This window comes from Gallinula chloropus, assembly GCF_964237585.1.
Source record: "Gallinula chloropus genome assembly, chromosome: 5".
Taxonomy (NCBI): Eukaryota; Metazoa; Chordata; class Aves; order Gruiformes; family Rallidae; genus Gallinula; species Gallinula chloropus.
Genome location: NC_140090.1, coordinates 33,879,243 through 33,889,998, shown reverse-complemented (window position 1 = coordinate 33,889,998; position 10,756 = coordinate 33,879,243).

The following is a 10,756-nucleotide window of genomic DNA, read 5'->3' as shown; positions in this document are numbered from 1 at the left end:
GCTTCCTTGAAGTATTTTGCATCTGGCTCTGTCACCAGCAAGAGGGAGAAGCTTGGAAAACAGATGCTTCAGAGTAACACACCCCAAGTTACAGCTGCTTCAGGAAAGAGAATTCCTTTCTGGATGCATTTCCTTAAAAAGTCAGGAGAGACATCAATGTGACACGTAGCTCTCAGAGGATAAAGAGTTAATGACCACCGATTTGCATGAGCATTATTTATTCTGTGAGGTTTTAGGGGGCAGAGAGGTCCATTACTCAGGACTGTAACATGCCATCAACTTTTAGGCTATACTCATTTATTTCAGCGAGTAACTCTCCTTAAAAATTGATGTCACATTAATGTCTTTCATTACTTTAATATCCTATATGCTTTATAAAACTAACTGCTTTATATATCTGTAGGTCTAACATGTTACAGTTCTCAATAAAACTATTACAGCTATAAAGACTGCTTTTTAATTGGGATTGATTATAAGACACTTAACACAATCTACCACAAGCTGAATATTTACATAGCCATGCAAGGACCAGCACCATTTCACCTTTTGATGCCTCATCATGGACAAATCCCTCTATGTAGGTACTAACAGAAAGCATTAATAAGCAGAACAAGAGGGAAGCAGTCTGGTGGAGCTCATTTTGGTGGGTGCCTTGAGTATCCATTTTGCAATAGAAAACAATGCCCCATTACCTTCTTTGCACAAATAGTGATGTAAAAAAAACCCAGACCACCCTACATGGCAGGACAGCAGCTGAAATAGATCTGTTGGGCTTTCTGAAAGGTGCTTTCACACCATTGTAAGACCAGTTCACCTAGACCTGCTTCAGACTTCTAAACCCATTCCTGCAAGCTCTGCTTGTGGAATCCACCCACCCCATTCTGACCTCACGCACAATGTCTGTGGGATTGTTTCCATGTGCTCAAGCAGCAGAGGGAAGCTCTGCAGCAAGAGTGCCTTCTGCACAGAAGGAGCCAAAACACTGAGGCAGAGATTTCCCAGCCTTGTGCTTTGATGTAGCATCACCAACTCTAATAACCAAATACCCCAAGTGAGCTAAGCCTCAGAAACACAGCACATCTATGAGTCAGTGACAGCACTTGGTAACGTTTCAGTCAATGAATGATCTTGTTTGCTCACAAACCAAGCAATTTTGGGGGCCAGGCATTCATAAACAGTGGCTACAACACCCTACAGCTTTGGGGCATCCTACCTGTTACTGATAGGTATCAGCATCGCATTCACCTGGCTCTCCTACAAATAGGACCCAGAATCTCTCACCAGCTCTCACCTCTGACTGCGGCACTCCTACACCTGCCTGACAACCAGTAGATCTCAATGCCTATTTAACTGGAAACACAGGGTGCAGCATCCTTGTGACATCAGCCTCCACAGGCTGCAGGCAGCACATCACCCTTATATCATGTGTACTCCACCAGTTACAACTCTGAGTAGAGTTCGGGGTCACAGAGCAACCCCTCACTGCTCAGTAAGATCTTAGCAGTGTCTTGCAGGTGAGAGGGAGTTTTAAACATTTTACACATTTCTGTACCTCTGCACTCCACATCCCACCCCCATTTCCCCTACATGGTCATTTCATCAAAACCATGACATAACCCCCCAAAACTATGCTCTTACCCAGATGGTCAGTGTGCAACACAACAGAATCTCTGCAGAAAGACAAAAAACCACCACATAAGGCTGCTTGAGAAGCTCTTAACACCCCAATGACCTTCCTGGTGTACACACATCCTTACCCTGGCACTAACCTGGCTGCTGGAGCCTCGTCATGATGGACCCCACAAGATCAAGTGGCTGCCAGCCCTTAAATTTAGTCGCTTGCAGCAGAAGGGTGATACAAACTTTGGCTTTCCTTCTTTTCCTTTGCAGGAGCTTGCTTGCAGCAGGCTGCTGCCTTCAGAAATTTGGCAGCACATCCTGATTTCCCCCCCCCAAAAAAAGATAAATAAAATAAATAGGTAGTCTTCAACTTCAGCCTCTGTGTGAGAAAAGCCAGACTCTCCAAAGAGGGTTTGCGTTCAAAACCTCATCTCTGCTCTCATCTGCAAGAAAACTAATTTGGATAATTCCGTCCTCAATCTTGCCGACAGTGGAATACTCCTCTCCACAACAGGTTTGACAGCAGAACGTGATGTGATGAAAAGACCACATTTAGGTTGGACGTAAGCAAGCCCATTAACTAATATTTCAGCAGGTTCAGTGCAATCTCGATAGCAAAGTAACACGCTGACTGGCAACATCCATCTCCAGGGCACAACTCCGACCCCGCGGAGAAAGGATGCACAAACCTCTTGCCATCCCAGACACACTCAGCAGGGCTGAAGCTTGAAGTTTTTTCTCCACTATTCACCAGTTTACAGGGGGGGACAAAAGCACTGGGGTAATTTAGCCTGTGGGTGTAGCTTGCAGTGATGGCTGTTTTCCATGTACACCACATTTTAATTTCTTTTCCCCACAGGGATCTGGAAGCTCCCCAGATGCAAGGGAGGGGTGACAGGCTGTAAAACCACCTCTACCCTGCGTAGTGCCATGGCCTTGCTTATCCCTAGATTCTCTTCTTAGGGGGATGGGGAGGGAAGGATAAGGAGCAATCTTAATGCTATTTATAATTATCATTACAGAAAGCGCAGCTACTCGAAAATGAAGCTGTTGCATCAAGCAGAGCCAGCACAGAGTAATTTCGGTGTCAGCAGCTGAACTGGTCAATTAAGTGGCCCTGGCTGGATCTCCACCACCCATCCCACTGTGAGGTTAATAGTGCTCTCACAAGGAACACTGCTAGAGAAGCAGCTCTGCCAGGCCTGGGTGGAGCATCTCTACCTGGAGATCATTCACCAGGGAAAGGGGAGAATAAAAATTTTTTTAAAAGGAAAATATAAGACTTCATCTTTCCTTAAGCCCAGCCCCAAAGATATTGCACACTGCTTTCCAGCCTCCTGGAACAGCAATCCCCAAATCCAATGAGGGAGGAAAATCCCCTTTGCTGCCACCCCCAGTCCCTGACTTTTTTCCCCACAAGAGGCAAGCCTTGGGAGGTGGCAGAGGGGTGCCAGGCTGCTCTGCCTCCTGCCACCATGGTGGGAGGTAATCCCGCAGCACCAGCAAAGTTGAGAAAAGAAGCTGTCACACTCATTTATATATGTAAGTGATCTAGAGAATTATCAGCTAAATTATTTAAATGTCCCATTACTATTAAATTACTGGGCATTCATTGTAAGAACAGTCATAATACAGTAACTAATTTGGTATTAATGTGAATGTCAGCGTTTCATTGCAGTTATTTTGTACTTCATCATGAGATAATTTACCAATAAATTAATTGGCTTAATTGCTTCCTCCAAACGCAGGGGGGAACTACATATGACATGACTTTTAAGAAGCATTCGCGCTCACTCCCCATCTTTCTGTTTAAACTACACCAAGCAGGAACCTCCCTTTGACACACCTGGGGAGGATCAGCCCAGAAAGGGGGAGCAAAGCTCAACTTAACTCTTCTAGGGGCATTAAAAGTCTCAGCACATCATGGCCCTGGGGATTTTAATGCCCCTGTGACCACACTTGGATCAGGAGCCCAGGTTTTGGTGCCACATCACCTTCACCTCCTCATGATGCCAATAACCCCCTGGAAATAAGTTACTACCATTTGCCATTAGGCTTTCTGCAAAAAACACACCCAGAGTGCCAGAATCAGAACTCCAGGTGGGGAGCAGATATCCTGCCACAGACATGATGTCTGCCAGCTCAGTTAAACCCTCTGAAAAAGCCAGAGCAATGCAAGCAGGTTACCACAGCCCTTGGAAGATGAGTAAGAAGCCAAAATCAAGCATAGCCTGAAAGCCATGAGGCATCGCCTCCACAGCACCCACTGAGCACCCTACCCCACCTCTTTGCAGACCCCCAGGCACCATCCCCTGTTGGCATCCATGCCAGAGATGTGGGCAGGAGTGCTGTATCCTTCCAGTGAAGATGGAGGAAAAACAGCCCTCTCTAGGTACCAGGCAGCATCAGGTGCTGTGATGTCATGCTTTCACAATGCACCTTAGGTATTATTAGGTCCCTGGCTTATGCCAAGTGCTCTGGTTATGCCTCTGTGGCCAAAGCCCTTGAATCAGACACTGTAACTGCTGTTAAAAGCCGTGCCAGCCCTTGTCTCTGAACCCTGCCAATTCTACAGGAGCTATTTTGCCTCACCAGCCTGTACAGACTGATTTAGCAACAGGGTGATCAGGACATCCACTGCCTCCCCCAGATCTTACTCCTCCAGCACCAGGATTTATTCTTTTTTTCATTTATCCTTATTTATTATTCTTATATTTATCTCTGGCAGACACAGCCAGTCTCCAAGAGCTCCCACCTCTCCTAAGTTCCCCAGGAGCTTAGGAAAGTTTTATTGCCATTTTCTCCTCCAAGAGATGGGGGGAAAAAACACACCCTCAGCAGGTAAGGAGAGATATCCTCTCCAGATTCTTGATTTAAATGCCTTTTTAATAAATTAACAGAGCTCTTTCGCAAAGTGCAGGGAATGGATCACCCCGGTGCTCCGGCTCATGCTCTTCCAACCAGCCCGACCACAAAACACAGAATCGGGGGGGAGGAGAGGGGGAGACCTCGAGAGATCATCGGGTCCAACCCCCTACCAAAGCAGGTTCCCTACGACAAAAACACTGCTAAACCTTCCCCAGCAAGGATATGCCCAGATCCTGGGGTGTCTCCATCACCCCTGGCTGGCACAGAAGCAGGAGCAGCCCGGAATCCATCCCTCCCTCCATCCCTCCCAGCCACACGCAGCCCGTTGCGGCTCACTCGGTTGCTGTCGGAATTAACACGCAAACCGACGTTTCTCAGCCAACCCCCCACCCCAAATCCGGTAACGCAAAGCGAAGCTGACTGTTCTATTAACTCCCATCCTGCATCAGCAATTTCCCCAAGTGTGGAAACATTATAATTGACTTTTCTCCTAGCAGCAAAAATGCCTTTTTCTTCTTTTTACTTCTTTTTTTTTTCTCTTCTCTCCCCCCCTTTTCTCACTCCCCAAAGTCAGTAACGCGCTTCAAAAGCCACTACCACAACAGGACTTACAAATTAGCACGGGTTTAAGCTTTTCATTAAGCACAATACACCCCTCCGCCCCCATTCCCCCCCCCCCCCCAAAAAAAAAAAAGGCTCATCATACGAGAGTTTCTCTCCTCATTACTGAAAGTACTGTGACTTTGGAACTTGGCACAGCAAATTGTAACGCGCTCAGCCTGGGCCCATTGTAAATCAGGGCTTCAAAAGAGGTGTCACGTAGTGGGACCCTCTTGAAGCACTGAAAATATCGGAGTCTATTTGAAAACGCCTTACGCAGCCCCTCACTGGCCTTGCAAATCATCGCAGCAGAGGGTAGAGCTTCCTTTGAATTTTTTTGCCTTGTGGCACCGAGCCATTTTTCCATCCTGACCGGAAAAAGAGGATTATTTCTTCCTGGGATTTCCAAAAAAAAAAAAAAAACCCAAACCCCACACCTAAGATAAGGAGCTGCAGAACATCCCCACATCACTTGGGGTTCTCATGCAGCCTTGCATCAGTGTCTGTGGGGAGGTTTGTTCTCTCACGCATCCCATCCCCATCCCAAATCAGGGCAGGGCACTGCCAGGCTGTGCTCCCACCAGACGAGGGATGTGAAACCCAAACTCCGCGCCCTTTCCCAGCTTCTTAGTCCTCTGACAAAGAAAATAATAAAAGGCTAACGTGACTCTAAGCCCTCCGCAGGGTTTACGCCAACGCTGCGCTGTGGGACGCCCCCGCTCCTTAAAATTATTTGGGCTTTAAGGTGCTCAAGCTAACAAGGAAGCCATTGCTAATGAGGCAGCCAAGCTCACCCAGAGGCAAAGGGGAAGAGAAGCTTCTCAGGAGGGCAGCTGCAAGCCCGAGGTATGATACCTTCTCCCACCTCCCTTCCACCCTGCCTCAGTTTCCCCATCAGGGAAAAGGCACGCAGCAGCATGCAAGGCAAGGAATGATGCGAACTCTGAGAAGGGGTGAAGGACATCTCACAGCACAGGCACCAGCAGCACCAAAGCCCAACAATACACAACAGAGAGCAAGGAACCGAATGAGGATCTGCAGAGGAGACCCAGCTAACCAACATCATGGGGGGCGGGAAGCAAACAGAAGGAACCCACCCTTCTGCCTCTTGGAAGGTCACAGCTTTCTGCAGAGATGTAGCTGGTGGGTAGCTCCCAGGAAGGGCTGTAAATGCTGCTTTGCCTGCAAAACCACACAAAGCTCCCAACAAACAGCCAAACCCTACACAGTACTAGGGCTGGAGCTTTTATCTAGATGGGTGGATCACCTGCTGACCCAAGAGCCGAAGAAACTCCTCAGCTGCTGCAATGGGCCATTAGCAAAGCCAATGGGGCAAGCAGTAGACCTCGGGGACCTCAGTTGGTTCTCTTCCACCATTGTCCTTAGCAGGTGTCCAGGGTGCAATCCCACCATTCATCCGCATGAGGCTCTCACAGCATCTCCGCTGGGTAGAGCCTTTTCTAGAGGTTTCCTTCCAAAAGTGCTCTTTGGCAACGAAAATCATTTTGATGAGGACAGTGAGCTTACAGGTCCTGAGTGTGTGGGACAAGGGGGTGTGAAGGGCTCTGCAAGATCCTCAACACCTCTTTGACCCACTTGTGTAAAGAAAGAAAGGCCCCGTGGTGAACAGCCAGGTGTGGAGCTGTCACATGGAGCAGAGACAGACATGGGAAGGGGTACAGGACTTCCTTGACCTGTGGTACCCCCTCCCTGCCTCTCTTGTGCTGTGGGTCTTCATCCCTCTCCATCAAGGCAGAGGCTTTCCATCCTTCTCCATCAAGCCCCTGCCCTGCCCTGGAGCAACAGCACGGTCTGGAGGGAGAAGGTTGATTTGGGACTTTTCCCACTTCTCCCATATGAAACCATTTCAGGTCTGGGATCAAAACAGGCTGCTTCCCCCCACCCCCAGGAGCGATTTTATCCACATTTCAGGTCAATAAGCTTCTTTGTAACAGCTCTTGGTATCGGGAGTCCTATGTGCAGAAGCCGCCAAGCCTGCCCACCCAAGGGGTCCTTAATGGAGTGGGACTTTCTACTTAGAAACTACTGAAGATCAAACTCTGGGAATTAAAAAAGATGGAGGGGAAAGAGAATGGGTTGAAACAAGAGGGAAAGTTCCAAGAAAGAGAATTTGGAAAGCAAGGACAAGGGGTCAGAGATGGGCTGGTGGAAGCTTTGGGAGAGGTTAAAGGTTGGGTGCAATGCTGTCCCCTCATGAGGAGTGATTGGAGCAGTGAATAGACTGGAGGAGATGGAAATCATGCAAATGAGCCCTTTGGCCGGCAGAGCCAACAGCCCCTCTCAACACACAGTTTGGTTAAGTTACACCTATGATTGCTCTAATTAACGGCCCATCAGACGGCTCCAGTCTCTCAGGCAGCCTCTCGCAGCAGAGCTCTTCTCCAGGGGAATGGTAGACAGGGACAAGTGCTAAAAGCATCCTGGCAGCCCAAAACTTGGGGTCTCCTCATGGAAGCCTGTGCTGCCGTGGTGGTTCCCCATCCCATCACCCACCTTAGTCTGAAAGCACCCAGTGGGGCACAGGCCATGGGGGTGGGTTAGAAGGGCCACGTGTGCAGGCACACCCTGGTACCACTGCATGGCCCAAAAACACCCAGTCCCATCTTTACACCGTCTTCTCCAGTCCACGGTCCCTCCCTGCCCGCTCCCCCCGCCCCCCCCCCCCCCCCCCCCCCCCCAGGAGATACCATGGGAGCAGAGTCCTGCCCTGAGCCAGCATCTCATTTTAGAGAAGCCATCCCTGCTCCACCACAAAGCTCCCAAATCTAGGATGTTCCTGACCCACAGGTGACATGCCATCCCCTCCGCCCCGACATCCCCCTCCTCCCGCTCATGAACCCTCTCACGGGAGGATATTGGGGGCAGCCCGAACGAAGCCCTGGTCTCCCCACATCACCTGCCCCAGCTACCCTCCACGTTCAGTGAGGAAGCTCCTCGGCTACACACAGGGCAGGAGACACAGTGACAGGGGCCATGTGCTGACAGCTCGCCCCGCCAGGCACTGCCGGCATGACGGATGGTCCAGGTGCCTCAGCTGGGCCCCGAGAACCGGTTGCTTCGTCCCACCATGACAACAACCTGTAATTTTCGAGGCAGTGTTTCCAGCCTGTACCCCTCAAGTGATGGGATGGGGGGGCAGGAATGAAGGCAGGCAAACCAGATGGCTCTCCTGTAAAGTGCAGCTGCACCAGGGAGAGGTCATAGCCGTAATGAATCGGGCCAAGTCCCCACTAATTAACACTGACAAGTGAAGTTCAGATGTGTCCACTGGTAAGGAATAAATCAACACACAATCCCCTCACCCACCCCCGAAATGTATGTAGCCACTGAGGAGATGGTTGAGTTTGTTCTTCTGCATCCCAGAGGGCAAGCAATTATCTCCATAACTTTCTAGTTAGGGTGCTCTTGGGAAATGCATCTTCCGACCCATAAATACCTCCCTTCCACAAACATGTCACACTTTCAGGTGTCAAAAGCTAATTTAGCTCAGGAGCAAACCAGAGTTGGATGGCAGGGAAACAAGGGAAGGGCTTGTTGAAGCTCGTGGTGTTGCCCAGCATCTCTGTGTCTACCTCTGGGCAGAGAAAAACCACTGGGGGCAGTGATGGTCCTGGTGGGAACCCGGCTCAGGACTGAGGTGAATCTAGTCCAGTTTTCATGAGTTTGGGGAGAAGGACTGGGATAGAAGTCCTCAGGTACCCAGGAACCTCACCCTGTATCATTTAGAAATCCCGTTTTAGGTGGTCATCTTGCAAGGGGTGGTGTTGACAGGGCACATTCTACCCCTGGCATCTCCAACCCAGGAAGGGGGTCTTCCACTACAGACCTCACAAGGAGCCTCCAATCCCCTCACCTTCCTCCTTCCCTTTCCTCCTCCTCCTCCTCCCTGCCAGGACCACAGCCACCCAGGGGTGCCATGCTGGGACCCACAGGGCATCTGACAAGTGTGGAGGGGGTGTCACCCACCTTGCACCCAGCAACCATGGGAGAGCACAGACTGAGAGCAAACCCATACCGTGGGGATGCTAAACCTTCCCCCGCCCTCAGCTCAGCAAGAAAAACACCTGCATGACCCTGGCAGCAATTTTCGGGGTGCACAGAGCCATCGCCATCTACGAGCCTCTTCTGTAGGACAAAATATTTGTTTTGTCCTTCCATCCCACCCTGCTACATAGCATGATTTTGCTGCTTCTGTCTCCTCCCCTGCTTTCTTTCTCCAGACCCAGGACAACTGAGAACGCAACTGATGCTCCGGTGCCGTTAAACAGCCGGTGCAGGCCAGTGCCCTGCCAAACCCAGAGGTTTGGAAACTGCAGCCACACACACTAAGGTTTTCTTCCCCAACCAGGTGAGAGATGTCTCTTGGGTCTGCGTTCTTGTGTCTGCGTCAAGGTTGGTGGCATCTCCTGGGCGAGCCCCACAGCCCCCAAGGCTGGCTGCTTTCCTGCCCTTCCCAGCCCCAGGTAACCTTCTCAAAAGCAAACTGTCCCCAGTTTTCAGTTTGTTGTGCAACTTTCTCTCCAGCATCTCCTTCATCTCTGGCTGCTTCTCCTCTCTAGAACCCTCCCTCTGGCGTGAGCGGAGCAGGGCTGGTGGCTTTGGGAGCTGCCATGTGCTGAGATCGCGTCAGGACAGCCTGGGGCATCAAAGTTTGAGGTGGGCAGAATGGAAAAAAAAAAGAAAAAAAAAAAGAAAAAGGAGGCAAAACCAGCATTGTGGCTTTGACACAGGGAGAACCCAGCCCCACACTGCTCAGGTGGAGTTAAACCCTCACATGTGGGCTTGGAGAACCGTTAAAGCACTGGTAGCCAAGCTGGCCCTGCTGGACCCGTTTCTCGTAGGAAGCAAGAGAAAGGGGTGGGGGGGAAATTGCAGGGAGAACTCAGCCCCCACCTATGGCTAAGGGAGCTGAGAGCTTCGTGCCTGCGTCCGCTCGTGTCAGTCTCCAAGAGCCCTTTGCAGCCCAAGGGTGCAGTGGCCCCACGTCCAGCAGAGATGCTCAGTGCTTTCCTGTGCCAAAGGACCTCTAACATTTTGGGGTAAACTTAGGGAGGGAAGGGGGAAAAACCCTTCAACCCCTGCTTTGGCAGGGGGTTGGACCCAATGATCTCTTGAGGTCCCTTCCAACCCCCTAGGATTCTGTGATTCTGTGAACAACAACAACCTTTACAGCCCACAAAGCAACAGCCTCACGGGTGATCGCTGAGGAGAGCACAAGGCAAGGGGTTGAGCTGCTAATTAGCAAATGCCATCACCCCACTTCGTACTGTAAGGAGCCTGGGTGACAGAGGGTCAGTCCGAGACGGGTGTCCAAGCTGGCACCCAGGGTGACATTTCACGAGCACATTGCTGAGGGGTTAAATAATTGGTAGGGCTCCTCTTCGCCTTTAAAAGAGGATGTACACCGGGATTGAATTCCCAGGGGATAATTAACACTGCTGCAATTCTTCAGTGGGGGGGGGTGGGGGGTGAAAGGAAGCATGGTGGGGTTTAGTTAAGCTAAGAGGGGTTTTATTCCTAGAATTGATGGGAGGATGGGCTGGGGGGGGGAGGAGAGCACCATGTGGTTGTAAGAACTGGAAAGGGTGGGGGATTTTTGGGGCTGGGTATTGAATTGGGTTATTTACATTTAAGGGCCACTATTAAC